This window comes from Jaculus jaculus, chromosome 5 (genome assembly GCF_020740685.1).
Source record: "Jaculus jaculus isolate mJacJac1 chromosome 5, mJacJac1.mat.Y.cur, whole genome shotgun sequence".
Classification (NCBI taxonomy): domain Eukaryota; kingdom Metazoa; phylum Chordata; class Mammalia; order Rodentia; family Dipodidae; genus Jaculus; species Jaculus jaculus.
Window position 1 is genome coordinate 86,227,950 of NC_059106.1, and position 22,808 is coordinate 86,250,757.

Genomic DNA, 22,808 nt, shown 5'->3' on the forward strand with positions numbered 1-22,808 from the left:
TTAATCCCAGCACTCGGGAGGCAGAGGTAGGAGGATCACCATGAGTTCAAGACCACCCTGAGACTACATAGTGAATTTTAGGTCAGCCTGAGCTAGAGTGAGACCCTACCTCGAAAAACAAAACAAACAAACAAACAAAAAACTAGCAGTGGAGATCAATGGAGCTGAGACTCGGTCTTTGAACGCTTGGGTTATTGATTTATTTGCTTCTAGTTCTTGTGAAGTTGTTAATTCCAGGTAAATCCCCCATGCCCTGCTCACGCATGTGGTACATTTTGTACCCATTTGGCAGCAAGACTGACACCTCCCCCGACAATGCTGGCTGATGTTTCAAACACACAGGTTTGAACGGTACAGAGAAAGAACACCCCGGATGGAGTATGCTGCGCTGACTCTCTGGCAGGATTGCAAGTTAACAATATCTTGTCTGCAATAGGAACTCAAAGAACATGTGAGGAAATGAACTTGGGTCAGGCCCAAGCACTGGACTGACTGAAATGTTTCACAAAACAGAAGAGGGACATGGGCCTCAGGACTGGGAGGCTGAAATCTGAGGTCCCTTTTGCAAAAAGGAAGATAATTTGCTCCTGGGAGTTTTTTTCCCCCTCCAACATTCCCTTTCCTAAAACAAACTCTACTCTGGTGAAAAGAACTCTTGCTCTGATTGTCCATGGAAATGTTCCCTGGAATGTTGGACCGAGTCTCTGGAATGTACAGATTTAATGAGCCAATTTGGAAATTAACGGAGATGAAAAGAGAGCCCCATGGTCACGTTATAAACGGAATCACTACCTGAGAAGAGCGCAGGGGGCCGAGGAAGTTCTTGAGAGCTTCTCATAACTGAGCCCAGCACGTTCTGCACCTAAACCTTGGCCAACCTGCAATTTTACATGCAGGAGAGTCTGTAAAGATAGCCAGCCCATAGACTGAGGACAGGGCATGATCCTCATTAAGAATTCTGAAATACTGAAAATATGCTTTCCAAACTGTTTTCCCGAAAAACGACCTCTCCACTTTTAGTCTATTGAATGTTGTGTTTTGAAATATTTAAACAAACCGTATCCCTGTCCCAAATGATTTTGTCAAGACTCCAGTCCATGATTCAGATCAGGGAAACAGATAACAGAGCTTGTCCTGTGGACATTAATACAACTGAGGAGAGGGATAAGAACTTGAAATGTGAGTGATCGTTTCAGTTTTGCTTTTAACCCTTTTGTGTGTGTGTGTTTGTGTGTGTGTGTGAGAGAGAGAGAGAGAGAGAGAGAGAGAGAGAGAGAGAGAGACTGTGTATGTGTAACTACTACCTTCTTTTGTGGCTTGGGAGCTCAGGGGCACAGGCTAGACACAGTCACTTCAGCTTCTCTGATGTTGGCAGACGAGGCAGTGGAAGACCAGGGAGGGAGATAACGCCCCATTAATGACTACATAGCCAGCAAGCCCACGAAGCCTGCCTGGGATGGTGTAGCCACTACTCCCAGCACACACTATTTCTCCTCATGCAGGGCCTAAGCCATCTGATACAGTCTTCAAAATGAGCGTGATAAAACATTTGGGACAGCCATGTAGTTTGTTTAAATATTTCAAAACATGACATTCAATTCAAAAATGCTTTGTTGTGATTGAAATGGGGACACATTCAGGGGCTTTCAGCTTTGTACATGCCTCCTCCTCTATAGCCATTTTCATCCAAGATTTGATTAAGTAAGTTCAACTCCAACTTGAAGACCAGGTTGAGGTTTTAACCTAGTCCCTGGGGAAAGGGCACAATCCTGTCACCAGAGACAGTGGAAGGAATTTCAACACCTACAGAAGGCTGAGTTTTCTGGAACCTGGGGTTGCATCTCTGTATTACAAAGCAGTGGGGTGTCTGGAAGATGCATGACCAGGGCACAGACTTTAACTTGCAATAATGCATTCTGCAATGGGGCCAGATTCTAGGAACTCTGGAAGGAGTAGGGGCAGAAGGAGGGCCTGGCCAGCCTCAGCAACATCTGACTGCTGCCTGCCCTTGCCCAGAGAATGGCTACTATGGATCCTGGCCCATCTAACATCCCCACCCTCAATGGGCCCAAGGAATCCATCTCTGCATCCCTGATAAGGATCTCATGACGTACAGGTGGCACATCTTATTCAGATCAGACTGTGTGAACAGTTCCCTATATCTAAATGTGATTTCTGTCACGCCTCTTTTCCCACTTCAGTGCACAGCAAAAGGGGGCCACATCTTCTCACCCAACAGGATATGACCTGGGGTTATCTTGAGTCAATGATGAGACACTTCTACTTCCAATTGCAAATGATTTGAGGTCATAATGAATGGAGTGTTCAGAAAATGCTTTTGCCATGAAGAATGGAACAGGGAAGAATTCTCTCTCTACCTTGCTCCCCATCTAAAAGAAAATAAAGGTCTTTCTCTCTCTGTCTATCTATGAGTGTATATATATATATATATGTGTGTGTGTGTATAAATATATTTCATTTTTGCAGCAGAAAATACTCCTGATTACTTATAAAGGAGGTAAAAGAAAAAGAACCCAGAATTGTAGCCATGCAAAATCATGCATGTCACATGAAGCACTATTTAGGACTGTTTACAAAGAAGTGTGATAAACTTTTTAACATCAGCACAGGGGCTGAAATTCTGAATCCCAAGTAGTGACTCAGGATCAAAGAGTGTAACAGTGATAGAGCTGAGTACTATGATACCTGCTTATGCCAGGGTAGATGATGGAGCTTCGAGCTCTGAAGGCACCAGGGCAGGTGACAGAGTTGAATAGGTAGCTATCTATACACACTTCACAGGGGATAGAGCTAAGTGCTATATTTGTGCACACCAGGGCAGGTGATACATCTGGGTGCTTTGGTATCTGTGTGTACCAGGATAGGTGAAAGAATTGAGCATTATGATATCTGCATGTACCAGGTCAAGTGATAAGCTGAATGGGATTGATATCTTAACACACCAGGGCAGGGACAGAACTTAGTGCTTTGATACCTGAACACACTAGTGTAGGTGAAGGCAGGAGGCCTGGCCTGGTATGGGAACCCTTTTGCCAGCTCCCATGCAGCCAAAGCCTTTAACAACCTGCTGGAAGGTGGCCCGGGACTACTGGTCACTGTTTGTGGCCTCACAGATGGGCTCCTAACTTGCCCAGCTATGAGCCAACACCAGGGCAAATGTTGCTTTTCTAGGTATGCAGATGGAGCTAAGGGGAAAAGGGACAATTCCCCAGTGAGCCTTCAAGAAGAATGAGTAACGCAGGCGCTCATCAGACTGTGTGGGGAGTAGCGGACCTCAGCCACAAGGATCTGCCATCAAGAGCATCACTTACATGAACTACGTACATATGGTGTGTGTGCGGGGGGTGTCTTTTTGGATGACATAGCTTTGCCCAATGTCAAAACAAAACAAAAGGATTTTATAAACAACTAGCTTGACCATTCAAATAGAATCATTAGTATATTTTTATTTGAACTCTACTCCAGTAGAGTGAAAACTGTCACATAATTAAAAACCAGGTCATCACTTAAGAAATATTCATATCACCTTGATCATGTGATCACACAGGCTGTTACCTGGCCTTCACTGGCACTGCTCCTGTGACAGGGACTCAGGTCCTCAGGGTAGCTATTCTAAGACTATATTTCTTACTTAGCCAATCCTTCCTTTTGTGAGCTCAAATGGGCTTACTTGATGCTTTTATCCACTAAGCAGAGCCATGGAGAATCTCTGTGGGCCTGGAGAGAACCCTTCAGAAAATGAGTTAGCTGCATTCATGACTCCCTCCCTATATGTCATGACTGTATGGGGATAAACATGAATATATACATATAAGCAAACATACGTGAGGAATAAGTTCCATATCCTAGCAACTTCTTATAACCAGAACACATGCTCAAACAACAAAACTAACAGCACGCTGTAGTCATGCACTTGACTCTTGGAAGAAGGCCACAGCTATAACATCAGAAATCATGCAGTTTCACTTTAGATTTGCTTCTAACAAAACTGGCTCTCTGGTTTGCTACATTACACAAGATTAAAAGCAAAAGGATAAAAACAAGATAAAAAGCAATGAGTAAGTCTCAAAGGATATTGGACCCAGTGACAACAATATTCTGTTACTGATAGGGGAGCACCTCCAGGAACTAGAGAATAACAGCTGCCTAAGAGGATCCATTGAAAGGGCAACCCTTAAAACTCATCCCGTGAGGTACGGGGCAACTGGAGACGGCCCCAAGACTCCGAGACAAGCAGCAAGCTGTTGTATACCACGTTCTCTTGTTTCTGAAGCAGGGCCTCACTCTAGTCCATACTGACTTGGAATTCACTCTGCAGCACAGGCTGCCCTTCACTCACAAAGATCCTCCTACCACCCTCTCCCCCTGAATCCTAGGTTTAAAGGCATTTGCCAGCACACACCAGGCTCTTGCACACTTTTAAAGTCTTTCCACTTAATGTACTACCATTACAATAAGCAAGAATTATGACCTTATAGCTAGGTATTTTATTTTTGGTGGAAGACTTCTCTCTACATTAATGTTGCCTAACTGGTCACACAGCATGGTCTTCAAAGACAAATGATACTGATGACTGAACTGCAGAGTGCAGTGAGGGGGCACGTGGCATGTACCACCCTGGTTGATTGATTCCCAGGATAACAGGCACTAGACAGTATGCGGTGGGAGTACAAGAGGCCAGGAAGCTAGAAAGAGGCCCAGATGAAGGAGGAGTGGTTCCACCTCATGGTGGATGTCATTACCTCCACAAGACCTGCACAATATTGAGCCCATCAATGTTGTGATGTAACTGGTGTAGAAGGCCAAAAAAGAATGAGATATCAAAACAGAAGAAGGACTACTTGAAAAGATGAGGTTCAGTGGAACAGGAGTAATGGAGGGGGACAGAAGAGGGTAATAGGAGAGGATTTACAGTATGTTTATGTGTTAAAATTCTCAATTTAGAAAGAAAGAAAGATCATCGTTGGAGACACTACCATTACCTATTTTCATAGAGATAAGAACTGGTGAAATTAGCATGTTGTTCATAACAACATCCCTGCCCTGTGATAACTGTATTTAGATCCCAAATACTCACTGCAATTACCATTCAGAAATAGGCTAAAGAATATCATCAGTCCAGAAAGCACCTTCCCATGTACTACCAGGAGTTTCTCCTATGCCCATCCCTAAGTAATGCAGCCTGTGTCCCAGTAAGTCCTGGGGAGCCTCAGAATCATTTTCAACCCAAGTTCATAGATAGCCACTAGTATTAGCTTCAGTTACCACAGGAAATGAGCTCTACTGACCATTCTTGGCCCAACCCCAAAGGCTTTGTTTGGTTGCTGTTCCCCAGGCCTCTCAAGTGGATCCACAGGCAGGAATTCAATGTCTCCTGGCCTGGGGTTTCTGCAAGAAATTCTGACAGGTATGTCACCTAGCAGGGCCTCTGGGATGCTGCCTCTCCAAGGCAGGGTCTAGACATGGGCCTTTATCCTCATCTCAGCCAGTCTTGGTACTTTTTTTCTTAAAGTTATTTTATTTATTTATTTATTTTATTTATTTCGGGTGGGGGAGGGTGCATCAGGGCCTTCAGCCACTGTAAATGAACTCCAGATGCATGTACCACCTTGTGCAACTGGCTTAAGTCGGTCCTGGGGAATTGAACCTGGGTTCTTTGGTTTTGCAGGCAAATGCCTTAACCACTAAGCCATCACCAGCCCAGCCTAATAAGCTGACATTCTCTAAGGTCACATTCCACCTCTTTCTCACATGCCCACCTCACAGAACTGTGTGTGTCTGTGGGAGTGTGTTATCTTTCATAGGGATACATTGGCAGTAATTTGCTCAAAGTTACACTGCCAACAGGAAGAGAGCTAGGATTTGAACCCAGACCCTTCAGTGGCATTTCAGTGATGAAGACAGGCTGGCAGAGGCCCACACTTTGCTGAACACCACATTTTTCAGGATTTAGGAACCACAGGGCTGTGAACTTCTCCAGGCAAGTACCCCCCCCCCCCCCCGCTTCAGACATCCACATTTTCTCACACCCAGCCCAGGTCCTGGCCAGAACAGCTACAGGAATGAAGGCACGGACAAATGGACTGAACAAACCAGACAGCTAGGTGTTAGGAATGTGGACTATAGGGAAAGGTAAGATGTAATCATTCAAAGACCTACTGGTCCCTGCAGTGGGATGACAGGTGGCACTGTCCTTGTTTCAAAGGGAAGACACTTTCCACCATGTCCTCATAACCAAGAGACGGGAACCTGCCCAACCAGTAGGCTCCCCTTCCCAGTACCTAACTTCCCTTCAGCCACTGCTACTCACTTGCATGTTACAGCCACCTACAGCCCTTTCCCATATGCGTGGGGAAGATGCTGTAGCTCTCTAACCCAGGCCACAGAGTCAAGCACACACTTATTAAGTGTACATGGTCGGCTAATAAGGGGGAAGTGAATAAATGGCTAAAGAGGAGAAATACTGGATAATTATGGACTAAATCCTGATTTTCAAACACCTAAACAATTCTCTCACACATTTATTCAAGTACCAAATGTTTCTTAATACCATACAAAGTCCAACAAAGAGAAAATGCTAGCATTACTCAACAGGTGCTCTCCATTTAACCACTAACTATTCTGCATTTTCCAACTTACCCAATGTAGCTAGGTTTGGATCTCATCCTGCCTGCACTCAGTGACTTTCAGTGCTTCCCAGTACCTGCTGAAAAATGCCCCCACTCTGGCTAGAAATATTTCTAAGTGATTAAGGCTCTTGTCTGCAAAGCTTAATGACCTGAGTTCAGTTCCCCAGTACCCATGTAAAGCCAGATGTACAAGGTAGTGCTTGCATCTGGAGTTTGTTTGCAGTGGCTGGAGGCCCTAGCACACCCATTCATACTCTTATTCTCTCTTCCTTCTTGAAAACATACAAACAAACAAACAAATGTGTCCCCACTCCCTATGCTAACACTGAAGACCTTCTAAGATGTAGCTGAATCCTATATGCTCCACGTCACCTCACTCCCCATTTTCCTTTAACTATTGTATGGTTCACCCTGTCGGAGATCTAGGAAACTATGGTTACAAATCAGGCCCAGACTCTGTGACTGATAGGAAAGGTCATTCCTCTTCATTGCACATCTGTAGATGGAAAGGGATTGGGCTGGGCTCAAAGCTCTGTGTCCACTGGATTTGGCTTATCTCTATGGATTGAGTCCAGAGCTACTGGATTCATATTCTGGGACCCAGGATAGAGAGAGCAGCCACGTGGGGACTCTTCTCATGGTGACAGAAAAAGCACCAGAGTGTGAGCCCCACCAAGCATGCACATATTTACACATTTGAGACACTGCTCGCTTTGCTAACATTCAACCAAAGCAGTATGACAGCAGCCACAGTCAAGGAGCAAGAAACCAACATGTGCTGAGCAAGTCACAAAGCATGCAACCTTGGAGGCTGGGGTGAATATTTGAGAACAATAATATCATCTCACAAAAGTCTCATTGCTGCCTAATAACCCTGGGTAGTGATGACACAAGAAGTCATCAATTTTGGAAACAGAAAGGTTGGTTTGCCTCATGGCTACATAGCCTACCTGATAAGAGATCCTGGCACACTGTACTTCCAAAACACAGTACACATGTACTAAGACTCTACTATGTGTAGGACAATTATGTGAGGCCCTGGGCCAGGCTGAACTAAGCAGCTGGTGTGTGCCTCTTCTCCTGTGGTCCAAATAAGCTCCTAAACAATTACCTTGGAAATGATCTCTCACCAACCTGAGTCCTTAAAATCACGAATCCCCATGCAGTGCAAGGCCCAGCCAATGCCTGTGTTCCTATGCCATGCAGGCCTGCGCAACCCAAACACGCTGCCGTCTCACAGCTACTGCATTCAGGAAGGCGGCAGAGACGGGTGCATTCTTCCTGGCATCCCTGAGAGCTCCTAGCCCAGTACCACAGCACAGTAGGTGTTCTGTTCTGAGACTCCAGAACCTTCCCTGCCATCTCATTTTCCTGGAAATAGCCTCAAACACTGAGGTTTCTACCAAAGCCTTCCCAGAGAGAAAAATGCAGCTAATCAAAGCAATCTGGACTTTTCCTTCATTCCCACCACCCTGCCCACCCCCACCTCTCAAAGTGATTAAATGTTATAAGAAGGATTTGGCATATTACCTTGTCAACGACTGTGATTTTGTGGTATCTCATGGAGCACAAGCAGGCTCAAGAGCCAGCACTGAGATGGACTATCAGTAGGAACCAATGAGGAAGGCAAACGGTAAATCTTAAGATAAGTCAATAACCTCTAATAACATACAGATGGAGCCAAGCCAAAAAATAATAATAACACTAATTAAGTAGTTATAAAAATTATTGTTATTATTAGCAGAATCATTATTATTATTATTATAAGCTAAATATTGGCTAGAAATTCAAATGTCTTTCTTCAGGATCTGGTTTCTCTAGTTTCTTTGTCGACTGGTTATTCAAGTGTGGGTCCCAATTGCCCTTGGGAGCCACTGAACCCCAACCTTAGCATTGAAGGACCTCCAGGCACTATTAAAAACCGACTTTTCAGGCTGTGGTGATGCCCCCAGGGATAAAGTGTTTCCTGTGAAAGCAGAAAACCTTAGTTCAGATTGTCAGAATCCATGTAAAGCCAGACACAATGTCTATATTCCAAGCAACTGTATTCCCAGCCCATCTCTGGCAAAAGGGGGGCAGAGATAGGAGAATCCTGGCAGCCCCTGGGCTAGGTAGCCTGGCCGAAACAATGACAAATGACAGACCCTGCGTCAAACAAGGTGGAAGATGGGAACTGACACTCCGGATTGTTGTCCGATCTCCACACCTGCAACGTGGGATGCGTGTGCCCACACTCACATACACAAACACATGCAAAGATAAAATTTTTTAAACCTACCTTCTGCTCACTCACCCATTAAGCAAAGTTTTTAACACTGTTATGGATGGAATGTGTCCTGCTCAAATTCATGTGATGATATATTCAATGTGATAGTAATAGGTGTGGTGGCCTCTGGGTGGGGGTGGTTAGGTCATGAGGATGACACTCTTGTGAATGGATTAGAGCCCTGTGAAAGAGGCTCCGGAGAGCTAACTAGCCCTGCTTTCTTGCCACAGAATGATATAAGAAGCCAGCAGTTTGCAACCTGAAGATAATTCTGACACCTTAGCCCAATTTCCAGTCTCCATGACCATAAGAAATGGTTAGCTACCTAGTCTATTATACTTAGTTATACAAGCCCACACTAACACAAGCACCTGTTTTGGCTGCCATGCAGCTGGATAGGCCACATTCTTACATTCCTAGCACGCCCCCTTGCTCCAGTTCCCTACAGAAACCCAGGCCACCTGGCTCAGTCGCCTCAATGTCCTTCAAGTTGTCAGTTCTCTTCTCATCTCTACCTGAAGCTAGTTTCTGAGGACATCTGCTTTCTTTCCTGAGGCTAACTTCACTTTTGTGTCTATGCACTCAACGGGACATGCTATACACACTTTCTGAACCTTCATATCCTTGTTACCCTACATAATCCTCTAGAGAGGGATCAAGGTTCTACCTAAGCACTACCCAGCACAGATGTGACTAGCAAGTATTTGCTGATGGAATTTACTGTGAACCACATCAACACAAACCAATATGATTGCTAAAAATAAATTGCTGTGGTGGCTAGAAGGAGCCATGCTCAGTATCTGACACACAGGGTCTGAGTCCAGTAAAGGTAGTTCCAGAAGCCAGGTTTGGTAACTGGCATGCTGTTTATCCTGATTGAGGTTCGGCTGCCACTGGGGTTCAGCTTCCATGGACATTTCATATGTGCACCTCAGGTTTCAATATTTTGGACTACTAAGAAAGCTTCCATACAAGTCAACAGACAGAAAAGTCTTCTCACCCCCTGCTACATGATGTAACTCCCTCACAGGCACTGCTAATGGTGTAGCCAACAGCAGGGTTTGGCTAAGCTTCTCTAAGAAATCCCACCTTATAACCTTGCCCCTTGCCCACCTCCCTTAATTTACGATAGCAGTACCAGCATGCACCTGCAAGTACTCGACCAGTTTCTTAATCTTTCTACAAGTTTCCCATCAGGTGCATTTTTGGCTCCATCGCCAAAACAAAGGCAAATCCACTGAACTGTTCCCCAGATTTAAGCCACCACCATCCCCTACCTGGACAATAACATCCATTCTGGCCTTCCAACATCCACCACTTTGATCCTCCCAGGAGACTCCATTTGGGTCTTATATAAAAATATTAATCACATCTTCCCTGCTTCAAACCAATGTCTTCCACAGCTCAAGTAAAACCCCACCTTTTCTTAGGCTCTGAAGGTCCAGTGAGGCCTTGACCAGTCCACAACCTCTCTGTTCCCCATCCTCACATGATCCTGCACACACATGGCTCCATTTATGCCCTTCCCAATTCTTAAACAAGCCTTAAGACCTTGGCTTGTGCCAGTCATACCCTAAAACTATTTGTTTGTTTATTCACTGTTAAGCCCTCACCAGAAAGTTCTATGGAGGAAAGACTCTCCTTTTGCTCCCTACTTTATCTACAACATGTGCCACAGTGCCTGGAACATAGTGTTCAAAGCACATTTGCTAAGGTAGCATAATCCCCCTCCCCAAAGGGATAAACTTCTCTCAGCAGCTTCTCTTCATCATGACAGTACGGGAAGATGGGGGAGAAGCCTGACAAACTACCTCAGGCAGGAGACCAAGGCCATATCAACAGTAACAGGTCCTGCCGATGTCCACTTTGCACCCTTTTGTGATTAGAACAGTATTTTTTTTGTTCATTTTTTTAAATTTATTTATTTGAGAGCGACAGACATAGAGAGAAAGACAGATAGAGGGAGAGAGAGAGAATGGGCGCGCCAGGGCTTCCAGCCACTGCAATGAACTCCAGATGTGTGCGCCCCCTTGTGCATCTGGCTAACGTGGGTCCTGGGGAACCGAGCCTCGAACCAGGGTCCTCAGGCTTCACAGGCAAGTGCTTAACCGCTAAGCCATCTCTCCAGCCCCTAGAACAGTATTTTACCTCTATGGAGTTTCTCCCCCAACCATGTAACTTTAGACTAATTATGAGAGAAATATCAGACAAATTCTCTTTGAGGGATAAATACCTGACCAATATTCAAAAATACCAATGACATCTCATACTATCAAGAAAAGCCAGAGAAAGTGTTATAGACAACAGGAGTTTAAGGAAAGATGACTATTGCATTACTTAAAATGAGCTCCTGGAACAGAAAAAGGACATTAGGGGGAAATTAAGGAAATCTGAGTTAAGTGTGGCATTTAGTCAATCACAATGTACCAATATCAGTTCATTAGTAGAACTGTGACGAATGTGCTGTGTTAACATGAGATGGTAATAATAGGTGGAGGTGAATGTGGGACTTGGTACTACCCTTCTAATCCTGAAAATCACAACTCTTCTGGAGCCAGAGGTTTATTTTCAAAACACACTTGTTTGGTGAATCAATGCACAGCAATAAACACTGCACTGATACTTTCCTTGTTCTCTGTAAGAATTTTCTGGGCACAGGCATCAGCAATGACGTCAGCAAACAGTCCAGTTCCAAAGTCTGTGGAGCACTGTCTTAGGCAAACTCTGAAGCATTACTTCATTAACAACATGCTTGAAACACTGAAAAGGCAGACACCAACCCACCCCTAACTTAACTGTCAGTAGTTCTAAATGAGGAGAGTTTGGGTCAATGACAGCAATAACAAACAAAGCCTGCCCTTTCTGAAGATGAGTCGTGGATTCCCACTGCTCTCAAGTCCCTCCAGCCAGAAGATCCAGCACAAAGCTACTGAGCACCTGAGCCTGGGCTGCGCTTCTCAGCCAGCCTCTGTCCTAGATGGACGAAACACGACTCTACTGAATACAGACTACGTATGTTCTGAGAAGATTCGTCATGGGATTGGGGGCAGTCAAGAAAGGCTTCCTGCAGGAAGGGCCAGACTGGGAAACAGGAATTGAAGAGACAGGAAGGGGGAGAAGGAACATTCCAGGAGAGCCAGAGTCAAGACTTCAGGGAGTGGTCTAATTAGATCCATGGGGCCCCTAGACAGGCAGAGGAAGAAGCAGCCGGTAAACTGAGTTCAGGCCAAACCAGAAAGGGCTTTCCAGACCCCCAAATGCTTCTGCATTATTTTTCCTTTCTCTATGTTGTCTGCATTCTTGTCCCAGCTCTATCCCTCATGTACGCCTCCAGGGTGAGATCCTCTCTACCTCGTCTCAGCTTGTGCTACAGGGGCCTGCATGTAGCAATGGACCTAAGAAACTGCTGGTGAATGGAGAGGAGAGGGATAAATGACAACTTTAATCTATGATGCTGGGACTTTGCCCTTTAGCCCCAGGAAGGCTCACTAGACCTGTAGAAAAACCCACAATCAAAATGACATTTCCTCCACTATCTCCCCTGCTCTGTTTTCCTTCATTCGCCCTCCCAGGTTTCGCACTAATCATTTGTGTACTTGTTTCCTGTCTGTCACCTCTCAATCATTCGGCAAACAGGAACCGATTACTTGCTGTGAGCCAGGAAGGTGCTTGGCACTAAGGACGTGGACAGCCTGGACAAAGCCCTGCTCACGTGGAGCTGGCGTTCCAGTGTGGGGGTGCAAGTGTGCAGGTGACATGTACAGAATGTCAATTGGTGGCCAGTGCAACAGAGGAAAGCTCAGAGAAGACGGGGACAGTTCAAAGGAATGACTTGTCATCTGAAATACAGTAATCAAGGCAAACCACCTTTAGGCATCTGTAGGCAGTGGTGCCAAGAACCTGTATGTTTGCTTCACTGACACAGAGCCTAGTACGCTGCAGGTAGAAAAGAACAGGTGAATGAGAAGGGTACTGGGAAGGTTAATTTATTTATTTATTATTATTATTATTTTTTTTCTAGTGCTTAGAATCAAACTCCAGGGCCTTGGGCATGTTGGAAAGTACTCTACCACTGAGCTACATTCCTATCCTAATCCCTAATTCATTTCTTTTAAGCTTTTAATTTTGAGATAATTCTAGGTTCATATTCAGTTAGAAAAAGAAAATGTCCTTTATTCAGTTTCCCCCAGTGCTAACATCTTACAATCACTATAATACAATATCAAAACCAGGAAACAGACACTTATAGAACTCAAGATGTAGATCAGGTTAAATCAGAGTTACATGAACTTAATGATGTATATGAATGTGCATGGCCAGCTAATTCAGTTCTATGCAATTTTAAGGGCTACTTTATATGTGCAAGCCAGGGGGTCACTTGAAGACTCCAGGGTGGGAGGAAAGCAGAGTGACCCAATCACCAGTCATCGAGATGTCTGAGTACCACTTACCTCTGTGACCATCCTGAGAAGGCAGCTGTGCTCATTCCCAGCCTTCACATGGGAAGCCCAGAGAAGGAACTCGTTGGAAGCCCCCACAACTGGTGAGTAGAGAAACTAGACCCTCTAACCTAACACTTCCTGTTCCAGGGCCTCTTTCCTGAAGACAAGAACGAGCAGGCTATAAAATGAACTGAGGATTCTGAGGCCAAGGGGAAGGATGGGCTCCAGGAGACACTAGAGCAAGTGGTGAGGAAATGAAGTAGGATATCAAAAGAGTACTTCCTGGATTCTGAGTCAGGGGAATAGAAGTATTACCAAAAGGAAGAGAAGGGACAGGAAAAAGGAAAGAGGAAAGGAAAGGGAAGTTAAATTGGAGGAGTCTAAAAGAGGAGAGAAAGGCGCTGTCCATTTTGGCCCTCATCTCAGGTGTGATCTTGGGCACGTTGATTTCCATCCTTAAGGTTCATGTTCCTCAGTGACACAGGAAAGTGAAGCAGGGGCCATCCAATCCCAACCACTGCTGTCATCTGAATGTCTATATCCTCTCCAGATTCCTATGTTGAAACCTAGTTTCTAATACAATGATACTGAGTTTCTGGATGGGAGAAGCTCATGGATCAATGCCCTTATAAGTGACTATAATCACCAGTGTTCTCTCCTTCTACCACATCAGCACATAGTGAAAGGGTGCCATCTATGAGCCAGACAGCTGCTCCTTCACCAGACACCAAATTTATTAGGGCCTTGATCTTAATGTCAGAAATAAAATCCTGTTGTTTCTAAGCTACTCAGCCCATGGTATTTTGTTATAGCAGAACAAACATGGAGGTCACACCAAAGCCAACAAGTAAAGCAAAGGTAAGTCTTACAAAGGACAAGTACTAGGTCAACATCAGAAACCAGAAACAGCCCAGCCTGTCTGCAGTCTCCAACTAGGATGACTGGTTGGCTTGCCGAGGGATGAAAATGCAGAATTGAGGTCAGCACACAGAGAGGCTCTCGCTCTGTTTATAAGAAACAGAGAATGTGTGTCCCTATTAAATGCCTTTGAATCCCAGAAAGAGTGGGAGACCCAGGGCTGTTTACAGCTTTGAATATTTACTTTTCTCATATACAAATCAGCTTGGGTGCCGTCAGAGCTGACGCCACTTCACACTGCAGCCCTCTGACGTCCCGGCTCCTCCCGGGGCCCCACACATGGTTTGAATTTATTGGCTTTAGCAGATTTCATTTATATTGTGTGAGGATCACGGAATGACCAACAAACAGAAGCTCTGATCCGTGCCCTGGAAAGAAACACTGAAGTGTGAGGAAAGCAGCTTGTGGGCGCGGGCTGGAAAGGTCACTCCCATGCCAGGAGAAGCAGCTCCCTTGCACAGGGTAGCCTGCACAAAGCCTTAGAGCCACTGTGGGAATAAGGGATCGGCGGGTTAGCACTGTCCCTGTGGCCTTATTAGTAGATGGTCAGCATGCCAGGGAGAGAAGACTCTCAGGGGTCGCAGCCACCTGAGGCCAAAGCACCTAGGAGCTATACTAGAACACATAGGAGGTAGCTGAAAATCTGGATTCCTTGGAGCCAAACGCCTGGAAATCTGGTACAATGGCAGCGAGGAAAGGAAAGGTCGAGACTTTCTATTTTCCAACCAGATATAAAGATATGGCTGTTAATAATACAGCTGCACTTATAACTCTGGAGTGTGCACTTGCAGCCAGGCCCTGGGGGAATCCAGGGCCATTAGATGAGATTCCTGTCCTCCCAAAACTTTAGTCCAGTGGGAGATTCAGACCATGAACATCTAACAGACAATAAAATATAAAATGCAGTCTTCTAGTGAGGTCACAACCAGCTTAGAAGGTGGCTTTGCAGCAGCGGGAGTGTGGTTTCTGGCTTACCAGACAATCTCATACCACAGAGGAGGCTAAGCACAGACCTTCCCTGAGGCACATGGCTGGACTATCAACCAGTGTGCTTACTCCCTGTGGATGCCAGACTCTCCCATCTCCCTCTTCTATTTAGGCAGCATTTAGGAACCAGGGGATCCCAGTCCAACCCCACTTTGAACAGGTGACATCCCTCCAACCTGCTATCGAATAGGTCACATGAAAGCATGTAGGGACATATGACCCTAGGCAGCTATGTTAGAAATGGTGATCAGAATCTCAGGCTTCCTCCCAAAGGCACTGGAACAGAGAAGCTCGGCTAGACTCATTCAGCCACCAGCCCACATCACCACTTAGCTTCTAAAAACACCTCTCCTTTTTACTCTCTCTCTCTCTCTCTCTCTCTCTCTCTCTCTCTCTCTCTCTCTCTCTCTCTCTCCAGAATCTGGGAACCCTCTCCCCGGCCAGGAGGGGGCACATTCTAGATCTGATCGACCAGGGAAGGGACCCACATAGGGCAGACACTTTCTCAAACCCAGGGTCTTTAAGACATGTAGGCAAACCTGAATGAGGTGTTCCAGTTTGGCCAAAGAATGAATGAGCAACCAAGCTAATTATTAACCAGAAGAAATTCTGAACCGCAGAACATGACAGTGGGGACAGTGCCTGCATCCCATGTACCTGGAATCAAGCTCAACCTTCTTAGCTTGTTTACAGGAGCTCCACATGTACATCAGTGGTCATGTTTCCCTGTGGTTCCCACCAGTGTTCTATTGCAATAAGTAATGACAGTCCTTCAACCTGGATCAGTATCACACCTGACACCCACCTTATGCCTGCCACACCCCTGAACCCACGGAGTACCCCTGCTCCTGTAGTACTGAGCTAAAGTGGCCACATGTTAGAGACAAGCCAGGCATTCAAGAGAGGTGGGGGTATCTGCAACAGCAGTAAACTCCTGATAGCAGGAATGCAAGCTCAGTCTCCTTTATCTGACCAGAGCCGGGCAAAGCCTCTGCCACCAAGGCTTGGTACTCACTGGGGACAGACATGTGGAAGTGGTATTCTGTGAAGCTACTGTGTCAAATTTCTTGGAGATTCCTTGGAGCCAGGAATGGCTCTGTCACACTTTCCTGTCCCTCCACCCCCATGGCACATGTAGAGCAATCCTCCAGCCTCCCAAGCTCATATGGGAGCTGCTGTATCTTTGTAGCCTCTATGTCTGCTGTGCCCTTAGCCCACATCCATCACTCCACCCGCAAGGTCATCCTCTGTCCCCATCCCTGTCCACAGCCCCTGCCCTCCAGAGCCTGAGCCCAAGAGCCTTCCAAGTGAACTTCTTCACTTTACCCTTCCCAGAGCTGCAACCTTTTGCAGGGAGGGAACTCAGGAGTCTTTCAACTTCCTGTCCCTGTCACCATTTACTTGCTATACCTCTACTTCAGAGCAGCTGCTCTTTACTTGCCTCCTCGGGACACATCTTCTCTTTTCACTAGATGCAGAGAGGTTGAGGGCATAGGCTCAGCAGCCAGGTCTGCTTGGCATAAACACCAGATCTTTCAGTCATTCACTCCAGGCAAGTGAGTTACCTCCTTATGCCTCAGTTTCCTCACCTGTGAAGTTAGGGTGACTCTCCCTGAGATGATGAGATGGGGTGCAACATATAAAGGACACTGAGTCACCCTTGACACCTCTTCTATAACATCAAGCTCCTCTGCTCCCTACTGGACATACACTTATCCCTGGACCCCCCAAAACCTGGAACTGGGCCTGCACTGGGCAGTTCCTATCCAGGCTTGTCAAACAAATTAGAGAATCCAAACGAACAGACAAATCATTGATGAATAACAAATCTCATCTGCTAAATATATCCAGAGAACTTCTCTGTGCTCAGTACTGCTAAGAGCTCTTGCTAATCTAATCCTGCCGGGCTTTACCCCAACAGATTCTCCCAGGAACTCTGAGTTGCTGCTGTTTATTAACACCCACTTGTCTGAGCTGTGAGATAAAGGACCATCAGACAAGAAGGAGTTCTGGTCCCAGACCTAAACAATGATGCTGCTGGACCTCAACTCAGGGTCTTTATCATGAACTCATCAACCCCTGCATTCCTGTGTCCTCACTCCAGGGAAGAGTAGACCAAGGAGAGGACAGACCAGAATGAATTTGGTTAGACATTGCATACCACAGTTGGTGAGGACAAAATGACCATGCTCTGGGATGGTCAGACCACAGTTCCCATCAGACCAACTAGCCCCCCTCCCCTGATCTGGATCACGCTCAGTGTGATTGCCAAGGGACACAGAACCATCTTTAGTATGGGATGGGCTTCACCACAACACATGAACAACCTCATCAGCAGGCCAGGAATTTTCTAGTTCAAATAACCACTACTTAAACCATCACTGTTAACATTCACTAGCATTTACTGTACTAGAATTCAGCTATGTGGCTCACATGCATACCCTTGTCAACAACCTCAGGAAGTAAGTTCTATTGTAAGCCCCATGGTTTCTAGTTGAGGAAACACAGCTCAGTTATCCAGCCAAAGCTAGAAGCTGGAATTTCTCCTCTAGACTTATTTTTTGTAAAGTTATCAAAACACCTAAGCCAAAATCCAGCTCTATCATTTTGCTTGCATAAAATACTTTTCCTTGATTTCCTTAAGATGGGGGAAATAATACCTTTCAGGATTGTTTTAGGAATTTACTGTGATAAACTTTGAGGCCTAGCACATAATAGGGACTAAGTAACAATGGCTGCCTTGGGAGCTGGAAAGGAAAAAGACAAAAGATAAAGCAAAGGGGGTGTGGGATGGCGTTTCTAATGTCTGCCTGCTCATTGTCTTATGCTGGCACCTTTGATAACAGTCTCCTTCCTCCTGGATAGACCTTTTCATCCTCAGCTCCAAGACCTAACCCACAGACAGCCTTGCTCAAAGCCACCTCCACCTATGAGCCAACCTTCCTCTCTCACAGCCCTCCCAGAACACCTATTCTGATGACAGCAAGGAACAAAGAATTGACTGCAAGACCACCAGCAGGCCTCAGCACAGAGATTCTGTCGTCCTGGATCAACTAAACTTCCCAGTCAAGGTCAAGCCCAGTGACCAAGTGTTGTAACCATGGAGGTGTCAAAGTACATCACTTTTCCAACCCAGGACCTACACAGTTCTTCGAGCTGTGACGCCCAGCTTAGTCCTTATAATGTCCATAATGCAGTGATGTTACTCACTCAGTTCGAGGTCTGGGAGGCCGTTAGGAATTCTAATACTTTGGCACTGAGCAACCAAATCCAGTCCAGTCCAGTTTCTGAACTTAGTAACCACATCAGAAGAAACCAAGTGTAAGGGTGGTGGTGGTGGTGGTGGTGGTGGTGGTGGTGTGTGTGTGTGTATTGGTCTACAGGTGGGAGGAGGTGGTGGTGATCCAGGAAACCAGTCTAGGCCCCTTCATAAGGATAGGAGAAAAACTCTGGAAATTGCAATGTGTGTATAAATGACTGTACTACTTACTCCTTGCCAATTATACTTTGTCTTGTATCAATCTCAAGACCAAGAAAGGGAACACATATGAAGGTGAGCCAGAGAGGCTTACAATAAGGCTCTCTGCTGTGTCTTTTTAAAATGTTCCTTCAAATGGAACCAGTGGCTTAAATTACTAAGGCCCTCACGCACATTAAGACCATGGAGATGACAGCAGCAGGAAACTTTAAATAAGGAAGGGGTAAGTCTTTTAACCAGTAGAGGAGGTAAGGATTGGGGGAGGGATCCTAGGCACTGAGGCTGCTCCACCTCCCACCTCTCCTGCAGGAACCGGACCAGGCTTTGGGTCTCCTTGAGATATCACTGTCTGGCCAGGGGGCGAAGAGGAGAAAGAGGAGTCCCCCATACCTCCCCCTACCCCATAGCAAAGGCCCACTAGTGCTCAATGAAGCTGGTGCAGAGACATGACCTCTCAGGCCTCCAAGGCCTGCCTATCTTCCAAAGGGCAGAGCCAGCCGCAGGCACTTGCATGTAGCCTGGCCCCAAACTAGGCCGCGGAGGCACCACTCATACTCCTGCTGCCACCATGGCTAGCTCTAGTCTCTAGAGAAGCCAGAGCATCCCAAGGCTGGGTAAGCGCCCACAGCCACCACCTGCCCTGCCTCTCTCATTAAGGTGAGGCTTCTCTGCTAGCTCCCCTTCCTGCCTGGAAAGGAAGCATCTTAGGTATCAGCACCTTTGTTCTCATTCACTTGTCCACCTCCAGCCTATAATCTGTATCTGCCTAGAAACATTTCTTGAAAACAACTGTACAATGATGGTAATTCTAAATACTAAATCTGCTGGGAGCTAGTATCTACAGAACACACTTGCATCTGGAATGCTTTACTTCAAAATGATTTACATTAACCAATCCTCACAGCCATCCCAAGAAATTGATAGATGAGGAAAATGAGGGGCAGTAAGTACTCTGAAGGCTTCCCAATGGAAGGGGCTCTTACCTGAATAGGTACCATCATGTGTGGGTTTAAGTAAGGGTTGACTTGGTCTGAAGGCAAAAATCAGACCAGGATGAGTGGTCAGGGAGTCTTCTACAAAGGACACAGGCTGACCAATCAGGGCAAATAAAAAAGAAATTGCAATGTTTCCTCTTGCCCTTCTTGATCCCATGGGAGGAGAGAGAAGCCCAGGAATAAAAGAGGACGAGGTGTGGACACTGACCTGGGAGACATAGACGCACAGTACCTGCAGGACAGGGCAAGGTGGTCAGGTGCACAGGTTCCCCACAAACCACCCTGTAAGTCAGAGGAGAGTGCAGCTGCTGTCACTGGTACAGACTGTGCAGATCCCAAGGCCAAGACTGTCCCTCAGCGTGCTCCCAGGTTTCTGATGTGTGTAGGTTTCTTTCAAGAGTAGCCAGCTTTCAGGTACAAAGTACAGCTTTCCCTATCACCCCTTCCAAAGCACAGTGCTTAAGACCAGTCACATCTGTTCATCTAAACTACTGAGTTGTGATCAGGTGGCATTAGCTCACAAGGGATAATCTAACTAGGTGACTATGGATAAAAATCTTAATATTAAAAAGTAGCACTTGACAAGCCCAGGATTTTAATGAGGAAAGCCAGTGGGAACTCTTACCCATTCCAATAAGTATGTGTTAGATGGATGATAAAAACTAGGAGGGGCCTTCCAGTAGCAAGAACAGCATGCGCTAATGCATAGAGGCCAGGCCAAGGGCTGTATGTGCAGACGAGAGAGGAAAAGACTGTATAGCTCAGCAGCAAGAAGGCTACAGAAAAATAAAACTGGACATTTTACAATGAAAAGTAATAGGTGGGATGGGATGAGCCTGGATACCCCTGTGCTCCAAGAAGCAAAGAGGAGAAAAAGGGAGGTATTGCTCACAAACGACAAATAAAACAACAGAATATGCTACAATACAGAGTGAGAAATCCACCAGAAACTCATGGATGTTATAATTTGGTCCTGATCAAATGGACGTTGGGCAGTGCTAAGGGCATGGACAATGTTTCAGGTGTAGAAAGAAGCGGATGACCTGGCAGTTTAGCCTTAGAGCAGCCAGACACCCCTAATGCTTTCTACACTGCAGAGCTCAACTTCAAAACGGGGCAGGCGTGACTTAATCTTGTAATCACTTGTGAGCACATTTTGAGTTAGGTTAGCATCAGGAAAGAAAGACTAAGTAATAAAGTCAAATACAGAAGTGCTGAGAGAATGTCATAAAATTCCATAAAGAATTCCATGGAGGGAAAAACTACATGTGTCTGGGTCATGAAAAGAGAGCATTGGGCCAAGTCTTCCCAGGCAGTTTAGACCAGAGGGCATTCTAGGGAGACATCGCAGAGGAGGTACAGCTTTGACCTAAGAAACTGCCAGATTCAGAAGCAGTAGAGAATAGGAGGAAATTCCTGGAGAGGGGTGGGTCTGGCAGAAGCAACTGTATCTACAAGCTGGAGGCAACAAGTTTGGGTTTCAGCGGATAGACAGCACACAGTTAAAAACCTGAGGATGCTGGAGGAGTGGCCCAGTGAGACTGCTTGGCAGCCGTGAAGCAGAGCTGAAGGCTGGGCCACCGGCTGCCCGTGGATTAAGTGGGTGGACAGAGAGCCAATGATGGGAGATAAAAGCGAGTGAAGTGAATATTTAGAAGCAAACTCAAGGGGGAAAGAACGTCAGCAGGCCGGCTGGCAGACTGCAGCGCTTGCCAGCATTCTGCAGTTTCCTCCCTAGGAAAGGCTGCTTTACCAGGCGACCTCTTCTGGCTTTGAGAGATGTCCAAATGGGAACTATTAACAAAGGCACGCTCCCAGTTTTATCTCCATCAGAAAGTGCTTTGGTGGTAAGGAAGGCTTTCTCTCTGGCCACAGAGTGGAGAGCTGGTTGGGGGGAAGGAGATCAGACGCATTTGCAGATGAGGCTTCTTGGAATTCCTGAGAAAGGGCCCCTTCCAACTCCAAGAGTTTAGAAGTCTGTGTTGATGAGCTGAAAATGCTTCAAAGCTAAGAAGCTAGGATTTCATGATGTGAAGATTCTTCCGGTCCCAAAATGTCTCAGAGCCCGTGGTTCTAAGATTTCACCATCGTTTGGTTCCCTGAGCCTCAGAGTTTGGGCTCATACATAGAGATCCTCTGAGCTTGGAAGTCTTTCTGTTTCAAGTATGGTTACCTCTAGGTTTGGGGACACACTCTTATTTGGTAAAAGTTCCTAAGCTATCCTGTATTGGCCACCGTGATAGACCCCTATACCCACCATTCAGGAAAGACAATAGATGTTTGGGTCTGAATTAACCAGGTCAGAGAGCAAGGACAGACAGCGCCTGTCATTTCAGCAGGTGTTCTTTGGAAAGAATCTGACATGCGCAGGGCCTTATTCCTATATATCGGAAGGACTATATGACAAACATTCACTGAGCTTTGGGTGGGAGGCAGACAAGGTGTGGTAGACTGTGGTTACACAGGTAGGGCTGGAGGAAGCCAGTTTTCCACTGCAGGCTCGAGTCACAAGATGTCTTCTAAGGTAGCCTACGTTGAAGAATCAAGGAGAAGAGGGCTCACAGGTATGCCCATGGTACACCACTGCCTTGGGGGAGATGTTTTCCTCTCCTTTCTGAGGGAAGCACTCAAGTTTAACAGGAGGCCTGTGGTAGGGTCTGACACTATAGAGCCTAGGGCTTACTGCCACAGAAGCTCAGAGAGGGTCACAACCCCTGGGATAGGCAGTTTTGCAGGATGGGGAGTTAAGTGATTGGTTCTGAAAGAGAGAAATGTGCAACAGGGAGCAAAAGGGAAAATGGGATCTCTATATGAAGGGTGAAGAACTATGACACAGGACAGGTACTTTGGGGCTCAGTTTCCATACTGGAAAAGAGGACTTAGTTACGCCAATCTGTCAGGATATAAAAACAATGCACATTCTCACAGGTTCATGCCACTGCTTCCTAGCCCTCTGTTTCCACATCCTGTACTACACGGCACAGTGAGACCTCTAGCTGAATGAGGGAGGAAGTAAAGGAAGGAGAGGAGCCTGAATGAAGGAGAGGATCAAGCCTGGGCAGGAGTCCAGCA

The 22,808-nt window shown here is 46.1% G+C and overlaps 1 protein-coding gene across 1 annotated transcript in view; it reads right to left on the reverse strand.

Moving 5' to 3' along the window:
• Positions 1 to 22,808, reverse strand: part of Trabd2b (TraB domain containing 2B) — a 205,388-nt gene that overhangs the window by 173,759 nt on the left and 8,821 nt on the right. The gene's annotated exons all lie outside the window — the stretch shown is intronic.